The following is a 16734-nucleotide window of genomic DNA, read 5'->3' as shown; positions in this document are numbered from 1 at the left end:
CTCGCCGGGACGGAAATGTTCTTTTCGCAAAGCCGCCGTACGTGCTGTAAGCTTTCAGCCTCAATGTTCCGCCAGTTTCCTGGTTGCTACCGGTCTTCTGTTCCTGTCCCGGAAGGATGCATCTGGAATGCGGAAGGAATTTCAGTTTGCGCCCTTTAGCAAACCGGAAAAGATTGTGGCCGTCCAGTGTACTGGAATCGCGCTTGTAAGTAATTTATTTTTTATTGCCGTGAATCAGGACGTAACCCAGTAAAACACTATGCACTTTAAAATGGACCTGAACGGCTGGGATAAGAAACGTCTTGAGAGTACTGAAAGCTGGATTCTACACTTATCTTAGTTCTGCGTCTGACTGTGTGGCCTTTGATAAGTTTCTGCCCCTCTCTGTGGTTCCAGTTTTCCCGACTGTACACTGAGGGGCTTAGACAGGTTGATCTCTAGATTCTATTCCATACCTGAAAATTTTTACTCAGCCAGGATACCATTGCTCTGTTGGTTTCAGTATCCACAAAGGTATTTTTAGTTTTTGCGCATAATTCTTGGGATTTTGGAGTTCTGGAGGAAGCAATTTTATGAAGCCGTCCGGATTTTACAGGGTGTATAGCATGTATTTATGACTCTCCCATTTATTCTCACAGAAGTTATTTAGCAACCTAACACTTGAGAGAGAATCGTTGCTAACAAACTCTGCCGAGTGGCTCTTGTTACACTTAATAGCAACAGATTTCAATCCGTTCTCCGTATGTGCTTCTCTCTCTAGCCAATTTCCTAGGTAGTCTTCTTGTTTATTTTCTGAGCATTTAAATAGCCATCTAGTGGTATTTCATTGTGGTTTTGATTTGCATTACTCTAATGGCTAATGATGTTGAAAATCTTTTCCTGTATCATTGGCCATTTGTATATCTTCTTTGGAAAAGTGTTCAAGTTCTTTGCCCATTTTAAAAATTGAGTTGTCTTTTTGTTGTTGAGTTGGTAGAATTTTCTTGAATATATTAGGCCCTTACCAGATATGTGATTTCCAACTATTTTCTCCCATTCTGTAGGTTTTCTTGTCACTTTTTTGATAACGTCCATTAAGGCACAAAAGTTCTTAGTTTCGATGAAGTCACATTTATCTATTGTTTCTTTTGTTCCTCATGCTTCAGTGTCATGACTAAGAAATCAAGATCATGAAGATATACCTGTATGTTATCTTCTAGGAGTTTTATGGCTTTACCTTTTATATTTTGGTACTTGATCCATTTTGGGTTAATTGTTTCATTTGGTGTGAGGCAGGGCTCCATCTTCATTCTTTTCCATGTGGATATCCAGTTTTCCTAGCAAATTTGTTGAGAAGTCTATTCTTTCAGCATTGCATGTACTTGGCACCCTTATTGAAAATCAATTGGTCATAGATATGTGGATCTATCTCTGGACCTTCAGTTGTATTCCAGTTGTTCATATGTCTGCCCTTTTGCCATTAACAAAGTTTTGATTACTGTAGCTTTGTAATAAGGTTTGAAATTGCCTCCCATAGTTCTTGAATGAGAATTACTCTGTCCTGAGTAGCCATGCTGACCAGCAGGCCAGAAACCAGTGTTAAAGATAAATGGAGATATTTTTTAAAAATTTGTCAAAGTTTATTTGGGCAACAAGTGATTTGCAAATTGGGCAAAACCAAATCAAAGTGGTAAGGAACTCCACTGAGGGAGTGGTAAGGGGAAGCAAATGTAGAAGTAAATAAGAAATGTTCTGATTCACTGATGTTAAGTTTCCATTTTATATAGGGGGATCTTACAAAGTAGGAGCAGATATACATTGATTGGTAGGCTGCGCTTGTCCATTGGGATAAGCAATCTCTACTAGATCAAAACTGGTTTATCACCAGGTGTTATTTATCACCAATTTTATAGAGTGTGTTCCCTTGTTCATTATCTTATAAAGGTTCTGCAGGCCGATTGTTTTTTTTTGTCTTCTGGAAAATCATTTCTCAGAAAGGGATCCCTCCTTGCAATGCCCAGTGCAGGCAAGCCGTTTTTATTTTACTTATCAGAACCTCCCTTTTGGTCATGTTTCCAATGATTTCAATGATCTCATTGGAAACATGACCAAGACACTCTGGTCACCACCACTGATTTCTTTTCTTGTTAGGTGATAAAGTAGGGTCAGTCAGTTACTCGGTTCCTTTTCTTCTTCTTTCTTGATTGCACTGAGGACTGTCGAGTGGCTGTTCAGTTACATTCAAGACCCTTGGAGTGGGGTCTTAGTTGAGTGGATTATGGGTATGGCCCTCTCTCCGCATTAGGGTGTCTATTATTTTTATTTTTAGTCTTGGTCTACTAGAGACAATCCTATTTCTATTTCATTTTCATTTTGATTCAGTCTCATTTTCCTTTGATTAGACATGCTAATCAATTCCTTTGATTACTTATGAGGGTGACAAGGAATTTGAACTGAATCTTGACAATGGTTTGTACAATTAGAAATAAAAGCATATAGATGGTGCTCGCTTCGGCAGCACGTATACTAAAATTGGAAAGATACAGAGAAGATTAGCATGACCCCTATGCAAGGATGACACACAAATTTGTGAAGCATTCCACATTTAAATAAATAAAAATAAAAAAAAACATATAGATGATAATCACAATTGAAAGCATAAATCCAAAGCATACCAGTGGTCCCCTATATTCCATTAAATCAAGAACTTAGGTCAGAATACAGGGATGTCCGTTGAAATGTTTGAACCTAACTGATCTCATGAAATACCGTAACTTGGTATTTTAAAATATTTAGGTCATCATTGCGCCAGACTTACTAGCATAAAAGCAACATAGTTCACATGCAGTTAGGGTATCTAAAGCTAGACTGTTTTGTAAGACCATTGATGCTAAGCTGTCAACTTCAGCCTGGAGGGCCTGAAAAGCAGTGAGGATGATATTAAAGGTGTCATAACCTTAGATATATTTATAATTGCTTGATGCAGGTCGTATTTTCCTAGGGAAGGTAAGATGATGCACATGCAAAAGGGAAGCCCTTTATTACTTTAGGTCAAGGGATTGGGGGATTTTATCTCTCGTGTTGGTTTGGGGCCCGATGTACAAAATATCCTAAGTTAGCTTTCTGAATGGCATTTAGGGTACACAATATAAACAAGATCACAGGATCCAGTTCAATTTACAGGTTGGTAACAAAACCTTGCAGTTATCTGTAGTTTATAAAGGGGATGCAAAAGAGCTCAATGAAGAGGAGAATTTGATAACCAACAGGAGTGTACAAATTTTTCTATTGAAACACAAAGTTTCTTTTTATTAAAGGTAACCCAAAGAAAGATTATTCTTTTTTTTTTTTAATAATTTTTTATTAATTAAAAAGAAATTACAAGAAAGAAACACAAACATCCGTAATATATGCTCATTCCATTCTACATATATAATCAGTAATTCACAATATCATCACATAGTTGCATATTCATCATCATGATAATTTCTGAGAACATTTGCATCAATTCAGAAAAAGAAATAAAAAGGCAACAGAAAAATAAAACAAAAACAGAAAAAGAAAAAGAATTTTTACATACCATATTCCTTATCCCTCCCTTTCATTGATCGCTAGTATTTCAAACTGAATTTATTTTAACATTTTTTCCTCTATTATTTATTTATTTATTTTCCTGAATCTACTATGTGCTTTTATTTTTTTATCCAATTTTTAAAATTTTTTTTAATTAATCAAAAAAAAAGAAAAGAAATTAACACAACATTTAGAAATCATTCCATTCTACACATGCACTCAGTAATTCTTAGTATCATCACATAGATGTATGATCATCATTTCTTAGTACATTTGCATCGATTTAGGAAAAGAACTAGCAAAACAGCAGAAAAAGATATAGAATGTTAATATAGAGAAGAGAATTAAAATAATAATACTAATAAAATATATATATATATAAAAAGGAAAAAGAAAAAAAACAAAAACAGAAGATACAAACAAACAAACAAACAAAAAACCATATTTCAGGTGCAGCTTCATTCAGTGTTCCAACCTAGTTACATTACACTTAGGTATTATTGTGCTGTCCATTTTTGAGTTTTTGTATCTAGTCCTGTTGCACAGTCTGTATCCCTTCAGCTCCAATTACCCGTTATCTTACCCTGTTTCTAAGTCCTGCTGGTCTCTGTTACCAATGATATATTCCAAGCTGATTCTCGAATGTCGGTTCACATCAGTGGGACCATACAGTATTTGTCCTTTAGTTTTTGGCTAGACTCACTCAGCATAATGTTCTCTAGGTCCATCCATGTTATTACATGCTTCATAAGTTTAGTCTGTCTTAAAGCTGCATAATATTCCATCGTAGGTATACGCCACAGTTTGTTTAGCCACTATAAAAACCTAGTAGTGGTATTGCTGGGTCATAATCCATTCTGCCATTCTATGTCTTTTGATTGGGAAATTCAGTCCATTACCTTTTAGTGTTATTACTGTTTGGATAATATTTTCCTCTACCATTTTGGCTTCTGTATTATATATATCATATCTGATTTTCCTTCTTTCTACACTTTACTCCATACCTCTCTCTTCTGTCTTTTCGTATCTGACTCTAGTGCTCCCTTTAGTATTTCTTGCAGAGCTGGTCTCTTGGTCACAAATTCTCTCAGTGACTTTTTGTCTATAAATGTTTTAATTTCTCCTTCATTTTTGAAGGACAATTTTGCTGGATATAGAAGCCTTGGTTGGAAGTTTTTCTCTTTTAGTAATTTAAATATATCATCCCACTGTCTTCTAGCTTCCATGGTTTCTGCTGAGAAATCTACACATAGTCTTATTGGGTTTCCCTTGTATGTGACGGATTGTTTTTCTCTTGCTGCTTTCAAGATCCTCTCTTTCTCTTTGACCTCTGACATTCTAACTAGTAAGTGTCTTGGAGAACGCCTATTTGGGTCTATTCTCTTTGGGGTGCACTGCACTTCTTGGATCTGTAATTTTAGGTCTTTCATAAGAGTTGGGAAATTTTCAGTGATAATTTCTTCCATTAGTTTTTCTTCTCCTTTTCCCTTCTCTTCTCCTTCTGGGACACCCACAACACGTATATTTGTGCGCTTCATATTGTCATTCAGTTCCCTGATCCCCTGCTCAAGTTTTCCCATTCTTTTCCCTATAGTTTCTGTTTCTTTTTGGAATTCAGATGTTCCATCCTCCAGTTCACTAATTGTAGCTTCTGTCTCTTTAGATCTACCATTGTAGGTATCCATTGTTTTTTCCATTTTTTCTTCTTTGTCCTTCACTCCCATAAGTTCTGTGATTTGTTTTTTCAGATTTTCTATTTCTTCTTTTTGTTCAGCCCATGTCTTCTTCATGTCCTCCCTCAATTTATTGATTTGGTTTTTGAAGAAGTTTTCCATTTTTGTTCGTATATTCAGCATTAGTTGTCTCAGCTCCTGTATCTCATTTGAACTATTGGTTTGTTCCTTTGACTGGGCCATATCTTTAATTTTCCGAGCGTCATCCATTATTTTCTGCTGGTGTCTGGGCATTTGATCAGATTTCCCTGGGTGTGGGACCCGACTGGTTGAAAGGTTTTTCTGTGAAATCTCTGGGCTGTTTTTCTTTTCCTGCCCGGTAGGTGGCACTCGTGGCGCTCGTCTGTCTTCGGGGCCCACCAGTAAAAGATGCCGTGGCTCCTTTAACTGGCCAGTCCGAATCTTGCAGTCAGCCCGGGAAACCATGCGTGGAGGGGGTGGATCGCCGGCCGCCGTGGCTTGGGGGACTCCGGTCCAAATTGCCCAGCTGGCCCGAGACGCCAAGTGTGGCGGGAGGGCCCCACTGTCCAACGTCCCCACTCAGACCGGGGAGCCACGTGCGTGGAGGGGACCCCAGTCGCCAGCCGCCCCGGCCGGGAAAACGCGCGCCCCTTGGATATCTCACCGCAGCGGATTCTCCCTGCCCCTTCAGCCGTTCCAGAATGGGGTACGCTGTCTTTTTGGTCTCTGTTGTGGCTCCGGGAGCTGTTTCGTATTGTTTCTGTTTCTTTAGTTGCTTTTCTGGAGGAGGAGCTAAGACCCGCGCGTCTTACTAAGCCGCCATCTTCTCCGGAAGTCCTCAGGAATGCTTGCTTTTATCACAGTGTTCTGTCATCATAGCAGAAATCCACACTCAGGGTGTTGAGATCCAAGGCGAGCCCCAGAGCGCTGCTCACCAACTCTGCCATCTTCTCTCCACTGCCCTCCCTCCGGCTCAGCTCCCAGCACAAGGGCAGCAGCGGCAACAAAAAACAGAAGCAACAATCCCCAACTTCGGCCGCCTTCTCCTCCCAGCTTCACTTTTCTCTCTGTTCCCCACCCTCTCTCAGAAAGATTATTCTTGATCATAAAATAAGGCTGTTTCATTTAATTTGCCTTGAATATCTACATAGGTGCAGCAAAAATGGTGATTTACCATATTGACCTTTTTAAATTTACTTTGCTAGAAGTTTTCATAAGGAACATCAGATTGTAGTTTTAAAAGCCTCTTGAGGCTAGGAAGCCATGCCAAGGTCTTGACACCAGAAGCACTAGCTCCATAAAGTCAACCTTAGTTCCTTAAAAGTCTCTGGTTACATTTGATTAAATGAGATCATTCTTAAACATGACATTCCAGTCAAATCTTTGGCTATGTTACCAGTGTCTCCAATTATGTCCTGATAACAAGGAGGACAGATTTTTTTTTTTACATGGGCAGGCACCAGGAATCCAACCCACATCTCTGGCATGGCAGGTGAGAATTCTGCCACTGAGCCACCATCACACAGCCCGAGACAGATTTTTATTCAACCTGTGCAAATGATTATTTTGCCATAAAAATAATAATTAATAAGTTCATAAATTCTGGAGGGATCAGGTAGGGAGGTAAAGATAAATGTTTTATGAATTATAGATGACTTAAGGGAGAAGAGTAAAGGATTCCTCGTATCTAGAAAATAGAACTTTCAAATATCAGCAATGGCTTCAAACAAAACCTATAACCATTCTTTATCAGTTCATTCAGTCCCAGGTAATTAATCCTTGTTCTACTCAAGCTTGTATTAGAATTTCATGACATCATCAGCTTCTTCACTAGAACTCTGTAGATCTTGACTCAGCCCAGTGTTATGGCCTCAAAGTTTTTTAAGCAGTGTCATTTGAAGCTGGTGCCCCAGAGTGTATGGCACAGTCCTTTCCGTGGGTCTCTGAGACAGTCCATTCTTTTGAAGAGGAAGCACTGTGGCCTGTGGTTGCTTGCAAGTGTTTTCAGGGAAGCATCCTAATAACAACTGTAGATAGCAGAAGACTTCAAATGGCCATGGTTAACTTAATGCTGTTTTACAAAAGTGAACTATCTGATGAGAGTTCATTAAACAATTTTATAAGAATATGTATTTATTGACCGATAACACTATACTGTTGGCTAATATCCAGTAGATCAGTATTAGAAAATTTCATGGACAGTGAGGGCATTGACAAAACCCAAGGAGATTTATATGATTTCTGAAACATTTATACTAATAACATTCTACCAATTAAATTTAACGAAATTAGAAAATTCTTTTTAATTTGACAACAGTTCCTATTTCTAGCACCTTCCTTTTACAAGGTGAATGAACAAATCCTTTGTGATTTTCCAGGGACCTCTGGCGAATCCCAGAGACAGCTTGAGATCACGAAGATGTCATGTAGGGTTTGATTTTGGGAAGGTGAAATATCTAAGTTCAGGTTTGAATATTTTGTTAAATGGATCATGGGTGTATTACTTAGGGTTCTCTAGAGAAACAGAATCAACAGGGAACACTCACAAATATAAAATTTATAAAAGTATTTCACGTGACCACAGGAACACAGAGTCCAAAATCTGCAGGACAGGCTGTGAAGCCGACAATTCCAATGGAAGGTCTGGACAAACTCCACAGGAGAGGCTCACCAGCTGAAGCAGGAATAGAGCCTGTCTCTTCTGAATCCTCCTTAAAAGGCTTCATGTGGTTAGATTAAGCATCATTCATTGCAGAAGACACTCCCCTTTGGCTGATTACAAATGGAATCAGCTGTGGATGCAGCTGACATGATCATGATCTAATTCTATGAAATGTCCTCATTGCAACAGACAGGCCAGCACTTTCCCAACCATACGAACAGGTATCACCACCTGATCAAGTTGACACATGAACCTGACCATGACAGTCCACCCCTTGTCAACTTGGCAGCCATATATATCACCTTAAACCATACCCAATTTCCAAATAAAAACAGTAAAGCACACATTTTTTCATTTACCTAACAATACTCAATTGTCCTGACGGACACACATAAAATTTAACCAGAAACACATTAAATCTCTCCTGAATAGGACACAAATCCTTGGCCAACATTCATTCGTAAACTTGATATCTTACAACTTAAATAGTATAACATGAACAAAACACCATTACAGTCCTTTTTCTGTAACTGATCATGTGGTCGAAGTTTATATTTATCACTACCTTCTTCCACTACCCGTTCCATGTTCCCTTTACCCTCAGCAAGCACTTCAGCTGGTCGTGGTTCTTTGCCTGGTGGTGTGACCCAAACCTTCATTCCTGGAGTTTCAGAGCCATTGGTAGTCCTGCCTGGATTGGGTTCTTGCAGTTTTCCATTGATTTTAATCGCAGGGCATGGTAGTTCTACAAGACACCTTAGGGGATCTCCTGTATTCCAAGAAAACTCTTCTTTACCTCCATTATGTAGTTGCAGTCCTACTTCCCCCTGGTAGTCAGGGTCAATCACCCAAGACAATAATGTAATCCCCTTCTTAGTTTGTCGATCCACTAGCATAAGTAGCCCAAAGTGACCAGGTGGCAGTCTTAACTTCCAGTTCAGTGGAATAATTGTTATTTCTCCTGGAGGAAGCACTCTCCATTTTGGAACAAAAACCTGTAGACCAGAAGAGCTCAGGGTCGCAGGGACAAGAAGCAAAAATTTTCCTTTAGGGGATCACTAGGGGTAATAGTGAGTGGTACCACTCCATTTCCACCCCTTGGTTCCTGGACCCATGGATCCTGGCTATGGCAGAAACAGCACCAGACAGTGGACGCTGATTCAGAGCATATACAGCTTCCTGGAGAACATTACCCCAGCCTTTCAAGGTATTACCACCTAGTTGGCACCATAATTGAGTTTTCAAAAGGCCATTCCACTGTTCAATCAATCCATCTGCGTCTGGATGATGGGGGACATGGTAAGACCAGAAAATTCCATGAGTGTGTGCCCATTCCTGCACTTCATTTGCTGTAAAATGTGTTCCTTGATCAGAAGCAGTGCTATGTGGAATACCATGATGATGGATAAGGCATTCTGTAAGTCCGCAGATGGTAGTTTTGGCAGAAGCATTGCATGCAGGAAAAGCAAACCCATATCCAGAGTATGTGTCTGTTCCAGTTAGAACAAATCACTGCCCCTTCCATGAAGGGAGTGGTCAATGTAATCAACCTGCCACCATGTAGCTGGTTGGTCACCTCAGGGAATGGTGCCATATCAGGGGCTGAGTGTAGGTTTCTGCTCCTAGCAGATTGGGCACTCAGCAGTGGCTGTAGCCAGATTAGCCTTGGTGAGTGGAAGTCCATGTTGCTGAGCCCATGCATAACCTCTGTCCCTACCACCATGACCACTTTGTTCATGAGCCCATTGGGCAATGACTGGAGTTGCTTGGGAAAGAGGTTGACTGGTATCCACAGAATGGTTCATCTTATCCACTTGATTATTAAAACCTTCCTCTGTTGAAGTCACCCTCTAGTGTGCATTCACATGGGACACAAATATGTTCATGTTTTTAGCCCACTCAGAAAGGTCTAGCCACATACTTCTTCCCCAGACCTCTTTGTTACCAAGTTTCTAATTATGGTCTTTCCAAGTCCCTGACCATCCAACCAAACCATTAGCAACAGCCCATAAGTCAGTATACAAACTCACCTCTGGCCAGTTTTCCTTCCAAGCAAAAAGAACAACCAGGTGAACTGCATGAAATTCTGCTCACTGGGAGGATATCCCCTCAACCACATTCCTTCAAGGACACCCCAGAATGGGGTTATAGTGCTGCAGCTGTCCGCTTTCAGGTGGTACCTGCATATTGTGCTGAACCATCCGTAAAGCAGGCCCGAGTTTTCTCTTCCTCAGTCAATTCACTGTAAGGAACTCCCCAAGAGGCCATAGGTCTGGTCTGGGAAAGAGAAGGTAATGTGGCAGGAGTGGAGACCGTAGGCATTTGGGTCACTTCTTCATGTAACTTATTTGTGCCTTCAGGACCTGCTCTGGCCCTATCTTGTATATACCATTTCCATTTTACAATAGAGTGCTTCTGCATGCACCCAACTTTATTGCTTGGTGGGTCAGACAACACCCAGCTCATGATAGGGAACTCAGGCCTCATGGTAAATTGGTGGCCCATGGTTAAGCATTCAGTCTCTACTAAAGCCCAGTAGCAGGCCAAAAGCTGTTTATCAAAAGGAGAGTAGTTATCTGCAGCAGATGGTAAGGCTTTGCTTCAAAATCCTAAGGGTCTGCATTGTGATTCTCCTATAGGGGCCTGACAAAGGCTCCAGACAGCATCTCTATTTGCCACTGACACTTCCAGCACCATTGGATCTGCCGCATCATACGGCCCAGGTGGCAGAGCAGCTTGTACAGCAGCCTGGACCTGTTACAGAGCCTCCTCTTGTTCAGGTCCCCACTCAAAATTAGCAGCTTTTCTGGTCACTTGATAAATCAGCTGGAGTAGCATGCCCAAATGAGGAATATGTTGTTGCCAAAATCCAAAAAGACCAACTAGGCGTTGTGCCTCTTTTTTGGTTGTGGGAGGGGCCAGATGCAGCAACTTATCCTTCACCTTAGAAGGGATATCTCGACATGCCCCACACCACTGGACACCTAAAAATTTCACTGAGGTGGAAGGCCCCTGTATTTTTGTTGGATTTATCTCCCATCCTGTGACATGCAAATGCCTTACCAGTAAGCCTAGAGTAGTTGCTACTTCTTCCTCACTAGGTCCAATCAACATGATATCATCAATATAATGGACCAGTGTGATGTCTTGCGGGAGGGAGAAACGATCAAGGTCCCTGCGGACAAGATTATGACATAGGGCTAGAAAGTTGATATACTCCTGAGGTAGGACAGTGAAAGTATATTGCTGACCTTGCCAGCTGAAAGCAAACTGTTTCTTGTGGTCCTTACTAATAGCTATTGAGAAAAAAACATTTGCCATATCAATAGCTGCATACCATGTACCAGGAGAGGTATTGATTTGCTAAAGCAATGATACCACATCCAGAACAGCAGCTGCAATTGGAGTTACCACCTGGTTGAGCTTACGATAATCCACTGTCATCCTCCAAGACCCATCTGTTTTCTGCATAAGCCAAATAGGAGAGTTGAATGGGGATGTGGTGGGAATCACCACCCCGGCATCCTTCAAGTCCTTAAGAGTGGCAGTAATTTCTGCAATTCCTCCAGGAATCCAGTATTGCTTCTGATTTACTGTTTTGCTCAGTAGTGGCAGTTCTAGTGGCTTCCACTTGGCCTTTCCCACCATAATAGCCCTCACTGCATGAGTTAGAGAGCCAATGTGGGGATTGTGCCAGTTGCTCAGTATGTCAATACCAATTATATACTCTGAAACTGGGGAAATGACTACAGAATGGGTCCAGGGCCCCACTGGACACCCTGGGAGATGGACCTGAGCAAAAACTCCATTGATCACCTCATCTCCATAAGCTCCCACTCTAACTGGTGGACCAGAGTGACGTTTTGGTTCCCCTGGAATTAATGTCACTTCTGAACCAATGTCTGATAATCCCTGAAATATCTGATCATTTATTTTTCCCCAATACACAGTTACCCTGGTAGAAGGCCGTTGGTTTCTGTGGGGAAGGCTTGGAGGTAGAGTAACAGTATAAATTTGTGGCGGTATAACAGGGTTCTCCCCCAAAGGGCCCTGGCCTCCCCTTCATTCAATGGGCTCTGGGTCTGTAAACTGTTTCAAGTCTGGAAATTGATTAAGGGGCCTGACTCTGTGTTTTTGTAATTTAGGTTAGACTTCTGTTAAAAAAAAAAAAGACCTAGAACTCACTTGTTTGTACAGCTCGAGCAAGAATTTAGTAGACTACCCTTCTATTGTATTTCTAGGTACCCCATGATTTACTAGCCAATGCCATAAATCTCTGTGAGTCATATAAGTTTGATGCCTGCTTTGAGTTTGCTGTCTATTATAATAGCCATGTCTACCCTGTCTTTGGCGATTAAGTGCTGGCACCTGGCTTCTGCCAACTCGGGATCCCGTTATCCCCATTGTATTTAAGGATTCAGCTCATTGACAGCAGTTTCTACAGTAATATCTGACCTACAGAGAAGTGCAACCACAGAGCTCTTCAGGGATGATGGTGCTAGTCTCACAAATTTATTTCTCACTGTTCTGGTTAAAGGTGCATCCTCTGGACATTCCTGGGATGTAAGACCAGGCTTTGCATGATAAATCCACTCTAACATTCCCATCTCTCTGGATGCCCTCATCTACATTATACCAGGGCAGTTCTGGCATTTCAACCTCAGGTAATGTTGGCCACCTTTTGATCCATGTTTCAACCAACCATCCAAACAAACTGTTAATACCTTTTCTAACCCCTCGAGCTATAACGTTGAATGCAGAATCTCTGCTTAGTGGTTCCATATCAATAAATTCAGCCTGATCCAGCCTTACATTCCTCCCACCATTATCCCACACCCTTAAAATCCATTGTCATACGTATTCCCCTGATTTCTGTCTATATAAATTGGAAAACTCACGTGGTTCTTTTGGAGTATAACATACCTCCATATGTGTGATACTTTGTACCTCACCTTTAGGAAGCTGTTGAGACTTTGGTCTAGTTATAGGTTTGGAAGAAATGAGGTGTGGTGGGGGTGGGTCATGAAAAGAATTAGAAATATCTTCCAAGCCATTTGCTTCATGGCCTTCATTTGCAGCATCTTCCAAGCCATTTGCTTCATGGCCTTCATTTGCAGCTTCTGGTGAAACAGGATTAATCACTCTAGGGCTAATCCCTTCAGGTGGAGGTTGGGTGGCCAACTCCTCAAGGCAGGCTGGAGGTAGGGTGGTTACCTCCTCAGGGCAAACCATTACAGGGTTATCTAGAGAAGACTCAGCATGATCTAGGGTTTCAGCCTCACCCCCGATATCATTATCAATCCATATGTCACCATCCCATTTTCAGGGTCCCACTCCTTTCCAGTCAGTGCCCTCACTTTAATAGCAGACGCCATGCAAGATTGAGATTTCAGTTTACGTTGTAAAGTTGCTGCTCTAACAATAAGATTCTGAGTCTGATTTTTAAAGATCTCAAGCCTACAGCTACAGGAAATAAGATTTTCCTTCAGGATACTCATAGAAACTTCTACATCTGTCACATGGCGCTTAAGCTTCTCATTTGAAGCCTGAAGCCCATCCCTTTCACTCTTTAATGTAGCCAGTGTATCTAACAACAGCCAACCAACATCGCTCTACCTCTTATTTCTACAAAACTCTGTAAAGCTGTAAAAAACATTATCCCCTAGAGCCTGGCTTCATACAAGTGAAGAATTGGGAGAATTGAATGGTGATATTTTGACTATTTCTTTTTCCAACTCACTCTATGGATTGGGAATGTCATTCTGATTATGGGACTCAGAGTCCTTAGTGTTTTTGGGTCCAGTCAGAGTGGGGAACCATTAATAAAAACTCATTTTTAAGATTCTGTTTCTTAAGAACGACTCCTGGTACCAAGATGTATTAGTGTTCTCTAGAGAAACAGAATCAACTCAGAAATATAAAATTTATAAAAGTGCCTCCCATGACCATGGGAATACAGAATCCAAAATCTTCAGGGCAGGCTGTGAAGCTGACAATTCCGATGGAAGGTCTGGACAAACTCCACAGGAGAGGCTCATCAGCTGAAGCAGGAATAGAGCCTGTCTTTTCTGAATCCTCCTTAAAAGGCTTCCTGTGATTAGATTAAGCATCACTCATTGCAGAAGACACTCCCCTTTGGCTGATTACAAATGGAATCAGCTGTGAATGCAGCTGTCGTGATCATGATCTAATTCTATGAAATGTCCTCATTGCAACAGACAGGCCAGCACTTGCCCAACCAAACAAACAGGTACCACAACTTGGCCAAGTTGATACATGAACCTGACTATGACAATGGGTCACTGTAATTGGGCTCCTCATTTAACCAAAGTGACAATAAAATCTTTATTTTAAAAGTAAATTGGGCAGAACAAGGTTCCAGGATAGCGGCTTAGTTAAGTGTGGAATTTAGTTCATCCTCCAGAGCAGCTAGTAAATAGCCAGGAACAGTACAGAACAATTGGTGGGGCCACATCAGTGACCAGATGCACAGCATAAACCAGCTGGACAAGCTGGACTGACTACACTACCACTGAGAACCATGAGTCCCCCACACCTTAGAGCCTGGCGCCTCTCTCCCACAGACTGGTTCCCAGATGGAAAATGAAACAGATTTTACTAACAGCAAGGGGCTGAGCTCAACCAAGCTCCAATTGTGAAATGAATTTACAAATTCTGATTACTAAAAGTAGGCTCCCAGCTCGCTAACCCTTGAATAAAAGCTAAAGTTACTAGTTTTTGCCTCAATGCAGAGGGGGCAGGGCTGATGGAAAAAACAGACAGAATGAAATACTTGAAAATGTCTGGACCCTAAACAAAAAGAGGAGGAGAGGAGGCACATAGGACCTGGAGATAAATGGAGTAACGCACCAAATTAAGATCTTGATTAACAAATCCAAGGAATGGAGGTCCTGCTCTGAAAAGAATTTTTTCCCTTGGTTTCTACTGCTTAACTGCTCTGAGGCTCCAACTGCCCCAGGCAAGGGCGGAATTAAGCTTGTCTGAGAGGCAAAGTGGCCAATCAGGTGAAAGGAGGTAACTCCCTGGAGGCTGTGCTTTCCCAAGAAGAGGGGGTGGGGCCCAGCTCAGGTGGAATTCTTCCCTCAAGGAATTTAAACCCCAGGGACTAGGAAAGTGAAGCAATTAAGGCCAGTGTACAACCTCTCCTCCATCTCAACCCTGCCCACATCAGGATGAGTCTGCTGAAGTTAAAGGTACCACAACACTTTAGGCTGGTGGAATCCACAGGCAGACAAGTGCCACATACTGGCCAGGTTAGGAAAAACACAGAGACTAGAGGCTTCATAGGAAAGCCTGTCAACCTGCTGCGTCTCACCCTTAAGGGAAAACTGATGCAGGTGACTCTTTCCTCCTGAGAAGAGGCCATTCTAGTCTGGAAAAATCTGACTGGGGTCTATAATACCTAAGTAGACCCTCCTAAGGAAAAAAAAAGGCATCATACAGGCAGGGCAAGAAACAAGAAAACAAGAACTAAAAAGTTCTGATCCATTAAACAAAATCTGTGCTAGAGGTCTAGAATAAGTTGATCTGAATGTCAAAGAACAGATAGAGAACAAAGCCATTCAGCAAGAAAATCCTAGGTAAAAGAGTGAAAATAATCTCCAAAATAAACTAATTAAGGAAATTAAATGCCTAGATGCCAGTGGAAAAAAAAACAAGTCATACTAGGAAAATTGAAGGTATGGCCCAGTCAAAGGAACAAACCAACAATTCAAGTGAGATACAGGAGTTGAAACCATTAATTCAGAATGTTTGAACAGACATGGAAAATCTCATCAAAAATCAAATCAACAAATTGATGGAGGACATAAAGGAGGCAGTGCGTGAACAAGAAGAAGAAATTGAAAGTCTGTAAAAACAAATCACAGAACTTATGGGAATGAAAGGCACAGTAAAACAGACACAAAAAAACAATGGAAAACCACAATGTTAGATTTCAAGAGGCAGAAAATAGGATTAGTGAACTGGAGGATAGAACATCTGAAATCCAACAAGCAAAAGAAAATATAGGGAAAGAATGGAAAAATATGAGCAGGGACTCAGGGAATTGAATGACAACATGAAACGCATGAATATATGTGTTGTGGGTGTCCCAGAAGGGGAAGAGAAGGGAAAAGGAGGAGAAAAACTAATGGAGGAAATTATCACTGAAAATTTCCCAACTCTTATGAAAGACTTAAAATTACAGATCCAAGAAGTGCCGTGTACCCCAAACAGAATAGATCCAAATAGATGTACTCCAAAACACTTATTAATCAAATTGTCAGATGTCAAAGAGAGAGAATTTTGAAAGCAGGAAGAGAAAAGCAATCCATCACATACAAGGAAAGCCCAGTAAGAGTATGAATACATTTCTCAGCAGAAACCGTGGAGGTGAGAAGACAGTGGTATGATGTATTTAAGAGTCTAAAAGAGAAAAACTGCCAACCAAGAATTCTATATCCAGCAAAATTGTCCTTCAGAAATGAGGGGGAAATGTAAACATTTTCAGAGAAAAAATCATTGAGAGAATTTTTGAGCAAGAAACTGGTTCTGTAAGAAATACTGAAGGGAGCAGTAGAGACAGATAGGAAAAGACAAGACAGAGAGGTGTTGGGAGAAGAGTGTAGAAATGAAGACTATCAGTACAGGTAAAAAGAGGAAAAATTAGATACTACATCTAAAATCCAAAAGGCAAAATAGTAGAAGAAGGCATGGCCCTCACATTAATAAAACTAAAGGTTAATGGATTAAACTCTCCAGTCAGAAGTCATAGACTGGCAGAATGGATTTAAAAAGAGGACCCATCTATGTGCTGTCTACAGG

General features: G+C 41.0%; 1 long non-coding RNA gene and 1 other non-coding gene across 2 annotated transcripts in view; both read left to right on the top strand.

Moving 5' to 3' along the window:
* Window positions 1-2: 2 nt before the first annotated feature.
* Window positions 3-16734, top strand: part of LOC143670399 (uncharacterized) — a 44372-nt gene continuing 27640 nt past the window's right edge. The window contains exon 1 of the long non-coding RNA XR_013169347.1: window positions 3-205. This is a non-coding gene — a long non-coding RNA (uncharacterized LOC143670399). The remainder of the gene's footprint in view (window positions 206-16734) is intronic.
* LOC143672242 (U6 spliceosomal RNA) lies at window positions 2482-2588 on the top strand. The gene has a single exon (XR_013169711.1). It is a non-coding gene; the product is annotated as a U6 spliceosomal RNA (small nuclear RNA).

Source organism: Tamandua tetradactyla, chromosome X (assembly GCF_023851605.1).
Source record: "Tamandua tetradactyla isolate mTamTet1 chromosome X, mTamTet1.pri, whole genome shotgun sequence".
NCBI classification, from domain to species: domain Eukaryota; kingdom Metazoa; phylum Chordata; class Mammalia; order Pilosa; family Myrmecophagidae; genus Tamandua; species Tamandua tetradactyla.
Note: the sequence above shows the minus strand (reverse complement) of the source record. Positions and strands in the feature narration are given on the sequence as shown.